Raw genomic sequence first — 14,350 nt, forward strand, 5'->3', positions numbered from 1 at the left:
AGCCGTTTTCCAACTTGCAAATTGCTTTAGCTTTTACGTTATTGGGTCTGAAAGAGGCCAAAACTGCCCCAGATGCATTGTGGGTGTTCTATTTGTCAGCAGGACACACCGGCCAATCGAGCACTGTCATTTTGAACCATCACGTTTGGCTGAGTGGAATTCTAGGACAGAGTGGAATTCGGATTGATGCAGGGTTCAAGCAAGAGCAGGTGCAGTACCGTTTTCGGCCAGCGTGGTGTGCCAAAGAGTAGGTGGCGCCGTTCCAAAGTAGATGCATAGATACATTACACGGTACTTTCTGTGAGGGTAACGAAAATAAGTTTGTTTAACTTTTATCCACAAAACAATTGTGTTTTGTAATTGTGGAATTTATGCTGGGATGGACTCCAGCCCCCCCCGCGACCCGGTGTGCAGGATAAGCGGTTTGACGATGGATGGATGGATGGAATTGTGGAATTTACACTGCAACGCAAGCTACAGCACATGTCATTTGGCAAAATGGGAATGTATTGATGTGAACAAAATGTTATGTCGGAAAGGTGGATATGCCTCATTTCTTCCAGAACAGGACCCTCAGCCCTCAGCCAGGCCACAGCAGGACCACACCCGGGCCAAAGCACGACTCTTTCCAAGGCCAAAGCATGACTCTCACATAACACACATAACATATAGCACACTACACATCTCATGAACACCGACAAGATTTTTGTCTTTTTCTTTTGAAGTGGCCCAAATCGCTTATATTAAAAGTAGACTAATGAAAATTGCTGCTGTGATTTGATTCTTTTAATAAACCACGTAACTTGATGATCCAAGGTGTTGAACAGGTGCGATGTGTGTGGTCACAGCGCGCACATCTGATGTTGCTCACAGTGGTCCTCCGTGTGCTCAGGGAGCTTTTGTGTACGCCCAGACACGTGAGAAATCAGAGGGAACGTTGCTGGCAACCTGACCCAAGAGGGATTTTAAATAGCGGACTTATCCTGAAGAAGCGGAATACTCTTCAGTCATAAAGGAAGACTCACTACGGAAGGTGTTTAGGCCAGCAGAGGAGGCCTTGCTGGCCCTGACCGCCCTCCACCTGTAGAAAACCTGTAGAAACTGAAACATATAGAGTTGGACAGTCAGTTTGAGCTCACAATCCTGACAATTGTGATAATAATACAGAAAAGCTCTGAGAAACAGGCCAAGTTAAAGAGACAATCAATATGATTGTATGTAAAATAACACATACGCCTAAAAGAAAAAAGAAGCATGAGGGGTATTAAGGAGAACAACGACTTAATGTAATCAATTGGTGCAAAAGCAGCTCGTGATGGTTTTGTGCATCTCAGCTGATCTCTCGGGGAGCGACGGGGACGCGTCATGCCACATCACGCCATGACGCTGGCACATCTGACTATATACAGTCCACTGGACAGGAAAAAGAGAGATATATTTTGGATGATGTTTAGGCCAGCAGAGAAGGCCTTGTACAGTCAATTTGAACTCACAATCCTGACAATTGTGATAATAATACAGAAAAGCTCTGGGAGACAAGTTAGAGAGACAATCAATATGATTGTATTTTTTAAAAAATGGATGATGTTTAGGCCAGCAAAGAAGGCCTTGCTGGCCCTGACCGCCCTCCACCTGTGGAAAACCTGTAGAAACTGAAATATATAGAGATATATAGGCAGTTTGAACTCACAATCCTGACAATAGTGATAATAATACAGAAAGGCTTTGGTTTTTCACGCGAAAATGATATACAACAGAACATTATTCATACGTATGCAGTGCCATAAATAGCCCTGTTACGTTCATGACGAACCAAAGCGTCTCCAAATCGGCTATAAATTGAGCAAGTTATTATTATTACAAGTGCATGCACCACTAAAAACATGAGGGGCCTCACTGCGCATGCGCACCTTGCTCGGAGATTTGGGGTCGCGGGTTCGGTTCCCGATAAATTTATAATAAAGGCTAGATGTCTCGTCCGCTTTGCGGAGGTGCGGTCCGATTTAGAAGCGTACTTTTGCCGCGCTCCATATTCCCTCGCACATGGTGTGGACACACATGGTTGGACAGCTCAAGTTGGCGAAGCCAGTCTGTGCCAGTGGCGAACGAACCCCTTTCACGCCCGTGACAGGCTTTGAAGCGTCGGTGTCGGGCGACCGCGCCTTGCTCGGAAATATATAGACGTCACGCTGGTTCCCGATAGAGACCATGGATTCATAATAAAGGCTAGATCTCTCGTCTGCGTTTTCAACCGAGACCAAACGGTTTTGTTTTGTCCTCAACGTGCAACATGTAGTTATGGCACAGCATACATAATATGAGTAATGGTTTTATGTTGTCAAAAAAAAAATAATGTTCTAAAAAAGGTACACGGTTTCCCTTTAGAAATGTGCATCAGGATATGCTGCATGTTGAAATCCCCACCCTGTACAGAGATGTATGTATTGGTGATACTTATGAATGGGTATAACCATGGCTTTTCACACGAAAATGATATTGAACAGAACATTATTCATGCGTATGCTGTGCCACAAGTAGACCTGTTACGTTCATGACAAACCAAACCGTTTCCAAATCGGCTAAAAATTGAGCAAGTTATTATTATTACAATACCACTAAAAACACAATCAAGTCAGTAAGTAGTCAAAAAATGCAGTACGCGCCTGTTATGTTAGTGGACGTGCGGATCGATCCAGAGGCGTAGTTGCAACGCTCCATTTACCCTCACACACCTAGTGGCCACGTGTGTGAGCGAACGGTCACGTGCAGACTACGAGACCGCCGCACCTCACTGGGAACTACGCTGGGGCGCCTTCCGCTAAATGAGCCCAGAATTCGAGAGGTATTTATAGCCCTCTAGGCAAGTCCTTGTCTCAGTCAAGGTGACCTACATTTTTGGGGGGCGATTTTGACGTCTGGGAGACTGTGCTTGCCTCGGTGACGCCCCAGAAGCCGTTTTCCAACTTGCAAATTGCTTTAGCTTTTACGTTATTGGGTCTGAAAGAGGCCAAAACTGCCCCAGATGCATTGTGCAACCCTGTTCACCTCATTACTTCTTATTAATGCCATTCTGTCATCCCACAGTGCTGCCTTCCCTATTGACAGAATCAACCACAACAAAAAACCCTCCCATCCCGTCCCCTCAGACCCAACCCCAGCATCAGCATCTCATAAGACAGTCCCCCCAGTTTAGGAAAAAAAAAAAGCCAGCTCTCCCCACAGTGTTCTTGCAAACCCACATCCCCAAAATACATGAGATAAGTCCTCGTCTCTGCCACAACCTAATCGTGGGCAGGAGCGCAGCCTTGACAGGCCATGCCTATATAAAGTGTCCCTCACAGGCATCCTCTTATGTAGACATAGCCAGTTGATGTCCTTTAGTCTGTTTGGCAGTTCCTTGTGCTGCGCAAACAGCCACTCCTCCCTTCCCACCCCGCAAACTCTCACAGGTCCCTGTTTTGCAACTATTGCCTTGTATAGTTCCCGATGATCCAGGCCTAGGTCACCTTCCCCGCATTCCTTGTGCCTTTTAGCCCAGCCCATCATCTGCCTGTAGTGTGGTGGCATAACCTCCCCTTTTGGCCGCCCGTTCTCCCATTTAACCCACTTCCTCAAAGGAAAGGATAGCCAAAACATGAGCAGCACATGGTACCAGTGCCCACTAGGGAACTTCAGCCCGTTGCAGCAAAAGGAAAAGAAAAGAACATCTAACTTAAGTGGCACATCAGGCACTCCCCTTCCCCCCTCTGGTACCCCTTGTCTCATCCAGCCCCTCCTCACATACTCGTATCCCCCCCACACAAAGGAGAAAACATCCCGCACTAATCTTCTCCTATACTCCGGTGGCAGGGGGAAAACGTACGCCAGGTAAATCATTGACGGCAAAATGTCCGCTTTCACCACCAAAACCCTCCCAGTTAAAGACAAACGTCGGGCCTTCCACAGTCCTATTCGTGACCTTAGTGCTGCCAGGCGCCTCCTCCAGTTCAGCGGCCCACTCTCGCTGTCTTCAAAATCCACGCCCAGTATTCTCATTGGACCCTCGCACTCCGACAATCCAAACAGCCCCCCACCCCTCCCCTTCCAAGGTCCAAAATATTTAACCTTGGATTTTCCGACATTGACCCTTGCCCCGGATACTTTTGAAAAGGACCCCAAGACGTCCAAAGCACGGAGCAAGGAGCCCTCCGTTGTTAAAAAGAGCGTCATGTCATCCGCGTACTGGGATATCCTCAAATCCCTCTCTCCACCCCCTGGAAGGCGCAATCCCTTCACGCCCGTCTCCGCCCGAATAGCTGCAGCGAGCGGTTCAATATATATAACAAAAAGCAGTGGCGAGAGTGGACATCCTTGCCTCACTCCTGTCTGCTGTGACACCAAAACCCCCATATGCCCATTCACAACCACCATACTCCCAACCCCCGTGTACATGATCCCTAACCACCTCCGAAAAATTGGTCCAAAACCCATCCTCTCTAACACAGCTGCCAAAAAACCTTGGTTCACCCTATCAAACGCCTTTTCCATGTCCAAACCCACCAGCATCAGAGGCACCCCACGTTCCTCCACCCAGTGAATGCAATCCCTCACCAGCCCTAAATTCCATTGGATGCGTCTCCCCTCCACCCCACACGTCTGATCCTCATTTACCACATGAGGTAGAGCAGATCGGAGTCGTCCGGCCAACACTCTAGCGATGATCTTATAATCAGCACAGAGGAGAGTTATCGGCCTGAAATTACCCAAGTCTTCTTTTTCCCCTTTCTTATGTAGCAAGGTCAACACCCCCTCCCTCATTGTCCTCCCCAACAGCCCCCCTTCCAGCACTGCACCCACCACTTCTAAAAAATCCTTCCCCAGGATCCCCCAGAACGCCGCATAAAATTCTTTTGGTAACCCATCAATCCCCGGCACCTTTCCCCCTCCCAAACCTTTCATAGCTCCCTCCAACTCTGCGAGACCCACCGGGCGTTCTAGGGCCTCCACCACTTCCCTTGGCACCCTAGCCTCAAGCCCCTTCAAGAAACCTCCTTCCTCCGGTTCTTCCACCTCTTGTGGCCCCATGGCGTCCCCAAAAAAATTGGAGGCAACCCCAACCATCCCCTCCGGATCTGAGACAAGGTCACCATCCTTCCCCCGTAGCCCCGGAATGCACGCTCTTGCCCGGGCAGCCCTCACCTGTTTAAAAAACATGGGCGAACAGGTCTCTGCTACATTGATGGATTCCCTCCCACATCTCCTCAGTAACCCATCAGCTTTTCCCTTAAAGTATAGGCCCAAATTCTCCCTCACCTCCCTCTGCTTATCCCGTATTTCCCCCTTGTTCTCCGCCTCCATCATAGCCTGCAGCTCCCTTTGGAGCCTCCTAAACCCCCCCTTCTCCTCCCTCGCCCGTTGTGAACAATATCCCACCGTCAACTCTCTGGCGTTTACCTTCATATATTCCCACCACTCCACAATATTGTCAAAAAAGGCTTCAGTGAGACCCACCCCTCATAGTGTAAAGTGAAGGCTCTACGGAAAGCCTCCTCCTCCAAAACCCCACAATTCAACTTCCAGTAACCCCTTCCAAAAATTGGGGCCGCCACCGAAAAGGCCACCTCAAGTTGGTTGTGGTCTGAGAACCACACTGGTCCCACAACGGCCCTCCGTACAGCAGCCACAGCAGGCACAAAAACAAAATCAATCCGACTACGGGAACCCCGTGTATTCGACCAAGTGGTGCCCTCCCTTGCCGGCTCGACTGCCCTGTAACCATCCTTCAGCATGAAAGCCTGCACCACCTCTTCCAAATACGGCCGACTGAAATCCCCTGTCCCCTCCAAAGAGACGTTGAAATCCCCCCCTAGAACCACCACCTTATTCGTGACACACACCTCCATAAGTGCAATAAAAAGGGCCTTACGTCCTTTCGGCTCCGCTGGTGCATACACATTAATAAATCTAAAGAAAACCCCCCTCCATAATGCATCCACCACCAGTACCCTCCCCTGCACTACTGAGAAGCTGTCCCGGACCTGGAAATCTTTATTTCCAAACAGGATTCCCACCCCTGAGGAGTGTACCCCCCCTACACCCCATCTCGACTCACCCTTGAGCCAGCCCTCCGAAAACTCCCTGACGTCCCCACCATCCTTTAGATGCACTTCCTGCAGAAAGCAAACATGTAGGGGCGTCTGTAACAGGTATTGGAAGACACTCGCCCTTTTCACAATATTTCTCATACCCCTCACATTTATGGTCACCACTGAAAACAAGGCCATTCAATACCTCACAAAAGTTTCCCCCCCTTACCCTCGGTCCCATGGTTGCTCGCTGTTGGCAAGCAACCATCTTCCAGTTGATCATTGTTGGCAACATATTCCTGCAGTACCGGGCTTTGAGAAACGTCCTGGGGCGGCTCCCTCCGCGGAGTCCCCCCGGTTTTCTCCATTCCTGCACCACCCGATGAAATCTCCACAGAAGCCTGTTGGCTCCTACCCTCCGACTCGGATCCTGGGGGTTCCCGGCTCTCCCCCATCGCACGGCCATCTGCCAGCTTCTTCTTCCTCCTTCTCGACCTGTGCACCTGTGGTCCAGCCTCGGTTGCTTCTGCCGAAGACTCAGCCTGCTCACCCCTGGATGAACTGCTCCTCTTCCTGACCCCCAGGATTGTCTCTTTCCTGGTGTCCTCCTCCTCAGAGCTGATCACACAGTCTGCCCAGGACCCCACCAGTGGCAGAGAGTCTCCCAGGCTCACAACCACTTGTGTGTCCATCCACTCCTCCGTTCCGTTTGCGCCGATGTGGTCAGTCGCAGACTCGTCCCGTGCAGCAGCCCTTCCCTCCTCTCCAGAGAGCAACTGTAGTGCCTCCTCCAACGGGGTGAGGACAGAGACCTCCCCCTGTACTGCTACCTCTGCGTAGCTACGGGTTGTGGTTGGGCAGTCGCGGACAATGTGCCCCTCTCCTCCGCATCCATGGCACGTCTTTGGGGCCCCGCACGTGGCCACGCTGTGTCGCCCTTCGGTGCCGTCCGTCGCCATGTGCCCAAAGCTGCGGCATTGCCTGCAGAAACTGGGCTGGCCGGAGTAAAAGAGGAAACCCCTGTCCTCACCAATGCTGAAGTAGGCTGGAGGATGCCGCAGCCCACCGCCTCCGCCGGGGTTGTCCTCGAGGAGAACTTTGAATTGTCTCCGCCCTGACCAGATGCCGAAACTGTCCCTCAGGTATCTCACCGCCGACTCCACCTTCCCATACCTCGACAACCAGGATATGACCGTCTCGTCCCCCACGTATGGGTTGTACATGTGGACCGTCACAATCTTCAAGTTCCTCTTGCCAAGAGCCTCCACCCGAAACTTTGAAAAGGGCTCTTCTTCCGCCTTTTCCCTCGCTGTCTCCATCACCCTCTCATACACTGCTTGGCTGTGTAGAGTCAGGTCAAAACCACCTCCTGCTGCATTCCACTGCAGGCAGTATACGTGGGCGGGGTCAATCTTCAGCGCTCCCACCACGACCGTACGCACGAACCATTCCCTCTTCCCATGTTTCTCATCTTCTTTAACCTTCCAAGTGAATCGCACCGAGTTCCTAAGTCCTGCAGACATGATAGCCCGTGTGAGGACGGGACTCCAGCAACTTTATCCACCAAGCTCCATACACCGCACAGCTTTAGCAACAACCACTACACTTGATCTTAGCCAAAAGGCCGAGAAGCGATAACACCAAACTGTTTGTTTGCAGACCCAACGTACCAGCACATATCTCAATTGTCGCGGTGCGGTTCTTTCAACTGGGCGTAGCAGTCGCTTGCTACTTAACAACCCACTCCCCACGCTGCCCCCGTCCTCAAAAAAGCTAAAATCATTGATTTGTTTACAAGCAAAAGTGTAAACTCCTGCTGAAATCTGGTTGATTTCACTGTTGTTTCAGACACTAGAGACTCCAGTGATGATTAATCACTGTAAAGTCCTGCTGAAAATCTTGTTGATTTCACAATGGATTCAGACAGAGATTTGAGACTTGCTGCAAGGCTCCACTAGTGACTCCAGTGATGATTCATCTCTGCAAAGTCCTGCTGAAAATCTTGTTGATTTCACAATGGATTCAGACAGAGATTTGAGACTTGCTGCACTAGTGACTCCAGTGATAAGTAAACACAACTTTGTTTGTGCTCCATTGTCAGGAGCCTCTGTCCAACTACTTTTCTTTTCACACAAGTACATGAGGCTCAGCCAATTGGCAGAGCCTGCTAAAAATATGGTCAACTCATTGTTGTTCCTCTCCACGGAAGTCTTTAGTAAAAGGCGAAAGACTTATGCGTATTGAAGAAAAACCAAAGTCAGTTGCGGAATCAGGTGGCAGGCAGCCTTATATCCCAGTCGCAACAGTGATCCCTCTTGTGGTTGGGACTGGTTGAGCTGCGGTTGTCCAATGCCAAACCCATTCCCCAGCACCAGCCATCAAAAACTCATTGATTTGTTTACAAGCAAAAGTGTAAAGTCCTGCTGAAATGTGCTTGATTTCACTTTGGATTCAGACAGTGATTTGCTGATTTGAGACGTGCTCCACTGGAGACTCCAGCGCAGTGATGATTAATGCTGAAATCTGGTTGATTTCACTTTGGATTCAGACAGTGATTTGCTGATTGTAGACTCCCTCCACCGGAGACTCCAGTGCAGTGGTGATTAATCCGTGTAAAATCCTGCTGAAATGTGGTTGATTTCACTAGGGATTCAGACAGTGATGATTAAACGGGACACCTGGTTTTTCTTTGACTTCAATATCAGGGGAGAGCGCGAACGCAGTCCCCCACTACCACAAATTATGCAGTCGAGATTCCCACATTTGGGGAATTCACAGTGGTCAGCACAGTCGCAGTGCAATGACTGAGCCTCGCCCTGGGTGAACCACCTTCTTGATCATGGTATCTCCCCTGCCAGGTAAGTATGAGTTGGTGGTGACAGAGGCAGGGACGGTATTCCCAGTCACAGCATTTGTGGTGACGGTTCGCAGATGGCACCGTCCTCACAGATCGGTGAAGTTAAAATCAGTGATTTGAGACTTGCAAAACAAAGGCACTATTGATGAGTAAGCCAAAAGCCGCAGTCTTAAAAACTATGTGGAGGTGAGACTTGTTTTACTCAAAGCAGAAATCATTTCCAACACCACACCACTGATTCAGGTTACCATTTCTTTTATTTTCCACAATTTAAAGGGTGCACCGTTCCCGGAGGTGCTGCAATACCGGGTCGATGCTTGGAGTGAACGGAGCAAGCCCCTTTTTCATCTCCCAGAGCTAAAAATCGGCTTAATATGTAGTCCTCGTATAGAGGACATATCAGATATTAAACTGATAAGAACAGATACTACACTTGATCTTAGCCAAAAGGCCGAGAAGCGATAACACCAAACTGTTTGTTTGCAGACCCAACGTACCAGCACATATCTCAATTGTCGCGGTGCGGTTCTTTCAACTGGGCGTAGCAGTCGCTTGCTACTTAACAACCCACTCCCCATGCTGCCCCCGTCCTCAAAAAAGCTAAAATCATTGATTTGTTTACAAGCAAAAGTGTAAACTCCTGCTGAAATCTGGTTGATTTCACTGTTGTTTCAGACACTAGAGACTCCAGTGATGATTAATCACTGTAAAGTCCTGCTGAAAATCTTGTTGATTTCACAATGGATTCAGACAGAGATTTGAGACTTGCTGCAAGGCTCCACTAGTGACTCCAGTGATGATTCCTGCTGAAAATCTTGTTGATTTCACAATGAATTCAGACAGTGATTTGCTGATTTGAGACGTGCTCCACCGGAGACTCCAGTAAAGTGACCATTAATCCCTGTAAAATCCTGCTGAAATCTGGTTGATTTCACTTTGGATTCAGACAGTGATTTGAGACTTGCTGCACTAGTGACTCCAGTGATAAGTAAACACAACTTTGTTTGTGCTCCATTGTCAGGAGCCTCTGTCCAACTACTTTTCTTTTCACACAAGTACATGAGGCTCAGCCAATTGGCAGAGCCTGCCAAAAATATGGTCAACTCATTGTTGTTCCTCTCCACGGAAGTCTTTAGTAAAAGGCGAAAGACTTACGCGTATTGAAGAGAAACCAAAGTCAGTTGCGGAATCAGGTGGCAGGCAGCCTTATATCCCAGTCGCAACAGTGATCCCTCTTGTGGTTGGGACTGGTTGAGCTGCGGTTGTCCAATGCCAAACCCATTCCCCAGCACCAGCCATCAAAAACTCATTGATTTGTTTACAAGCAAAAGTGTAAAGTCCTGCTGAAATGTGCTTGATTTCACTTTGGATTCAGACAGTGATTTGCTGATTTGAGACGTGCTCCACTGGAGACTCCAGCGCAGTGATGATTAATGCTGAAATCTGGTTGATTTCACTTTGGATTCAGACAGTGATTTGCTGATTGTAGACTCCCTCCACCGGAGACTCCAGTGCAGTGGTGATTAATCCGTGTAAAATCCTGCTGAAATGTGGTTGATTTCACTAGGGATTCAGACAGTGATGATTAAACGGGACACCTGGTTTTTCTTTGACTTCAATATCAGGGGAGAGCGCGAACGCAGTCCCCCACTACCACAAATTATGCAGTCGAGATTCCCACATTTGGGGAATTCGCAGTGGTCAGCACAGTCGCAGTGCAATGACTGAGCCTCGCCCTGGGTGAACCACCTTCTTGATCATGGTATCTCCCCTGCCAGGTAAGTATGAGTTGGTGGTGACAGAGGCAGGGACGGTATTCCCAGTCACAGCATTTGTGGTGACGGTTCGCAGATGGCACCGTCCTCACAGATCGGTGAAGTTAAAATCAGTGATTTGAGACTTGCAAAACAAAGGCACTATTGATGAGTAAGCATAAGTCACTTGCCAAAAGCCTCAGTCTTAAAAACTATGTGGAGGTGAGACTTGTTTTACTCAAAGCAGAAATCATTTCCAACACCACACCACTGATTCAGGTTACCATTTCTTTTATTTTCCACAATTTAAAGGGTGCACCGTTCCCGGAGGTGCTGCAATACCGGGTCGATGCTTGGAGTGAACGGAGCAAGCCCCTTTTTCATCTCCCAGAGCTAAAAATCGGCTTAATATGTAGTCCTCGTATAGAGGACATATCAGATATTAAACTGATAAGAACAGATACTACACTTGATCTTAGCCAAAAGGCCGAGAAGCGATAACACCAAACTGTTTGTTTGCAGACCCAACGTACCAGCACATATCTCAATTGTCGCGGTGCGGTTCTTTCAACTGGGCGTAGCAGTCGCTTGCTACTTAACAACCCACTCCCCACGCTGCCCCCGTCCTCAAAAAAGCTAAAATCATTGATTTGTTTACAAGCAAAAGTGTAAACTCCTGCTGAAATCTGGTTGATTTCACTGTTGTTTCAGACACTAGAGACTCCAGTGATGATTAATCACTGTAAAGTCCTGCTGAAAATCTTGTTGATTTCACAATGGATTCAGACAGGGATTTGAGACTTGCTGCAAGGCTCCACTAGTGACTCCAGTGATGATTCCTGCTGAAAATCTTGTTGATTTCACAATGAATTCAGACAGTGATTTGCTGATTTGAGACGTGCTCCACCGGAGACTCCAGTAAAGTGACCATTAATCCCTGTAAAATCCTGCTGAAATCTGGTTGATTTCACTTTGGATTCAGACAGTGATTTGAGACTTGCTGCACTAGTGACTCCAGTGATAAGTAAACACAACTTTGTTTGTGCTCCATTGTCAGGAGCCTCTGTCCAACTACTTTTCTTTTCACACAAGTACATGAGGCTCAGCCAATTGGCAGAGCCTGCCAAAAATATGGTCAACTCATTGTTGTTCCTCTCCACGGAAGTCTTTAGTAAAAGGCGAAAGACTTACGCGTATTGAAGAGAAACCAAAGTCAGTTGCGGAATCAGGTGGCAGGCAGCCTTATATCCCAGTCGCAACAGTGATCCCTCTTGTGGTTGGGACTGGTTGAGCTGCGGTTGTCCAATGCCAAACCCATTCCCCAGCACCAGCCATCAAAAACTCATTGATTTGTTTACAAGCAAAAGTGTAAAGTCCTGCTGAAATGTGCTTGATTTCACTTTGGATTCAGACAGTGATTTGCTGATTTGAGACGTGCTCCACTGGAGACTCCAGCGCAGTGATGATTAATGCTGAAATCTGGTTGATTTCACTTTGGATTCAGACAGTGATTTGCTGATTGTAGACTCCCTCCACCGGAGACTCCAGTGCAGTGGTGATTAATCCGTGTAAAATCCTGCTGAAATGTGGTTGATTTCACTAGGGATTCAGACAGTGATGATTAAACGGGACACCTGGTTTTTCTTTGACTTCAATATCAGGGGAGAGCGCGAACGCAGTCCCCCACTACCACAAATTATGCAGTCGAGATTCCCACATTTGGGGAATTCGCAGTGGTCAGCACAGTCGCAGTGCAATGACTGAGCCTCGCCCTGGGTGAACCACCTTCTTGATCATGGTATCTCCCCTGCCAGGTAAGTATGAGTTGGTGGTGACAGAGGCAGGGACGGTATTCCCAGTCACAGCATTTGTGGTGACGGTTCGCAGATGGCACCGTCCTCACAGATCGGTGAAGTTAAAATCAGTGATTTGAGACTTGCAAAACAAAGGCACTATTGATGAGTAAGCCAAAAGCCGCAGTCTTAAAAACTATGTGGAGGTGAGACTTGTTTTACTCAAAGAGGAAATCATTTCCAACACCACACCACTGATTCAGGTTACCATTTCTTTTATTTTCCACAATTTAAAGGGTGCACCGTTCCCGGAGGTGCTGCAATACCGGGTCGATGCTTGGAGTGAACGGAGCAAGCCCCTTTTTCATCTCCCAGAGCTAAAAATCGGCTTAATATGTAGTCCTCGTATAGAGGACATATCAGATATTAAACTGATAAGAACAGATACTACACTTGATCTTAGCCAAAAGGCCGAGAAGCGATAACACCAAACTGTTTGTTTGCAGACCCAACGTACCAGCACATATCTCAATTGTCGCGGTGCGGTTCTTTCAACTGGGCGTAGCAGTCGCTTGCTACTTAACAACCCACTCCCCATGCTGCCCCCGTCCTCAAAAAAGCTAAAATCATTGATTTGTTTACAAGCAAAAGTGTAAACTCCTGCTGAAATCTGGTTGATTTCACTGTTGTTTCAGACACTAGAGACTCCAGTGATGATTAATCACTGTAAAGTCCTGCTGAAAATCTTGTTGATTTCACAATGGATTCAGACAGAGATTTGAGACTTGCTGCAAGGCTCCACTAGTGACTCCAGTGATGATTCCTGCTGAAAATCTTGTTGATTTTACAATGAATTCAGACAGTGATTTGCTGATTTGAGACGTGCTCCACCGGAGACTCCAGTAAAGTGACCATTAATCCCTGTAAAATCCTGCTGAAATCTGGTTGATTTCACTTTGGATTCAGACAGTGATTTGAGACTTGCTGCACTAGTGACTCCAGTGATAAGTAAACACAACTTTGTTTGTGCTCCATTGTCAGGAGCCTCTGTCCAACTACTTTTCTTTTCACACAAGTACATGAGGCTCAGCCAATTGGCAGAGCCTGCCAAAAATATGGTCAACTCATTGTTGTTCCTCTCCACGGAAGTCTTTAGTAAAAGGCGAAAGACTTACGCGTATTGAAGAGAAACCAAAGTCAGTTGCGGAATCAGGTGGCAGGCAGCCTTATATCCCAGTCGCAACAGTGATCCCTCTTGTGGTTGGGACTGGTTGAGCTGCGGTTGTCCAATGCCAAACCCATTCCCCAGCACCAGCCATCAAAAACTCATTGATTTGTTTACAAGCAAAAGTGTAAAGTCCTGCTGAAATGTGCTTGATTTCACTTTGGATTCAGACAGTGATTTGCTGATTTGAGACGTGCTCCACTGGAGACTCCAGCGCAGTGATGATTAATGCTGAAATCTGGTTGATTTCACTTTGGATTCAGACAGTGATTTGCTGATTGTAGACTCCCTCCACCGGAGACTCCAGTGCAGTGGTGATTAATCCGTGTAAAATCCTGCTGAAATGTGGTTGATTTCACTAGGGATTCAGACAGTGATGATTAAACGGGACACCTGGTTTTTCTTTGACTTCAATATCAGGGGAGAGCGCGAACGCAGTCCCCCACTACCACAAATTATGCAGTCGAGATTCCCACATTTGGGGAATTCGCAGTGGTCAGCACAGTCGCAGTGCAATGACTGAGCCTCGCCCTGGGTGAACCACCTTCTTGATCATGGTATCTCCCCTGCCAGGTAAGTATGAGTTGGTGGTGACAGAGGCAGGGACGGTATTCCCAGTCACAGCATTTGTGGTGACGGTTCGCAGATGGCACCGT

The 14,350-nt window shown here is 48.0% G+C and overlaps 11 non-coding genes across 11 annotated transcripts; all 11 read right to left on the bottom strand.

Moving 5' to 3' along the window:
- Window positions 1-8,208: 8,208 nt before the first annotated feature.
- On the bottom strand, window positions 8,209-8,325 carry LOC144392061 (U5 spliceosomal RNA). Its single transcript, XR_013455449.1, has one exon. It is a non-coding gene; the product is annotated as a U5 spliceosomal RNA (small nuclear RNA).
- A 442-nt stretch (window positions 8,326-8,767) lies between these two features.
- Window positions 8,768-8,931, bottom strand: LOC144392268 (U1 spliceosomal RNA). Its single transcript, XR_013455655.1, has one exon. It is a non-coding gene; the product is annotated as a U1 spliceosomal RNA (small nuclear RNA).
- A 263-nt stretch (window positions 8,932-9,194) lies between these two features.
- On the bottom strand, window positions 9,195-9,385 carry LOC144392280 (U2 spliceosomal RNA). The gene has a single exon (XR_013455667.1). It is a non-coding gene; the product is annotated as a U2 spliceosomal RNA (small nuclear RNA).
- A 602-nt stretch (window positions 9,386-9,987) lies between these two features.
- On the bottom strand, window positions 9,988-10,102 carry LOC144392068 (U5 spliceosomal RNA). Its single transcript, XR_013455455.1, has one exon. It is a non-coding gene; the product is annotated as a U5 spliceosomal RNA (small nuclear RNA).
- Window positions 10,103-10,544: 442 nt separating this feature from the next.
- Window positions 10,545-10,708, bottom strand: LOC144392329 (U1 spliceosomal RNA). Its single transcript, XR_013455715.1, has one exon. It is a non-coding gene; the product is annotated as a U1 spliceosomal RNA (small nuclear RNA).
- A 276-nt stretch (window positions 10,709-10,984) lies between these two features.
- Window positions 10,985-11,175, bottom strand: LOC144392281 (U2 spliceosomal RNA). Its single transcript, XR_013455668.1, has one exon. It is a non-coding gene; the product is annotated as a U2 spliceosomal RNA (small nuclear RNA).
- A 602-nt stretch (window positions 11,176-11,777) lies between these two features.
- On the bottom strand, window positions 11,778-11,892 carry LOC144392069 (U5 spliceosomal RNA). The gene has a single exon (XR_013455457.1). It is a non-coding gene; the product is annotated as a U5 spliceosomal RNA (small nuclear RNA).
- Window positions 11,893-12,334: 442 nt separating this feature from the next.
- On the bottom strand, window positions 12,335-12,498 carry LOC144392450 (U1 spliceosomal RNA). The gene has a single exon (XR_013455837.1). It is a non-coding gene; the product is annotated as a U1 spliceosomal RNA (small nuclear RNA).
- Window positions 12,499-12,761: 263 nt separating this feature from the next.
- Window positions 12,762-12,952, bottom strand: LOC144392282 (U2 spliceosomal RNA). The gene has a single exon (XR_013455669.1). It is a non-coding gene; the product is annotated as a U2 spliceosomal RNA (small nuclear RNA).
- Window positions 12,953-13,554: 602 nt separating this feature from the next.
- Window positions 13,555-13,669, bottom strand: LOC144392070 (U5 spliceosomal RNA). The gene has a single exon (XR_013455458.1). It is a non-coding gene; the product is annotated as a U5 spliceosomal RNA (small nuclear RNA).
- Window positions 13,670-14,111: 442 nt separating this feature from the next.
- On the bottom strand, window positions 14,112-14,275 carry LOC144392562 (U1 spliceosomal RNA). The gene has a single exon (XR_013455945.1). It is a non-coding gene; the product is annotated as a U1 spliceosomal RNA (small nuclear RNA).
- Between the last annotated feature and the right edge of the window lie 75 nt (window positions 14,276-14,350).

Source organism: Gasterosteus aculeatus, unplaced genomic scaffold (assembly GCF_964276395.1).
Source record: "Gasterosteus aculeatus unplaced genomic scaffold, fGasAcu3.hap1.1 HAP1_SCAFFOLD_23, whole genome shotgun sequence".
NCBI classification, from domain to species: domain Eukaryota; kingdom Metazoa; phylum Chordata; class Actinopteri; order Perciformes; family Gasterosteidae; genus Gasterosteus; species Gasterosteus aculeatus.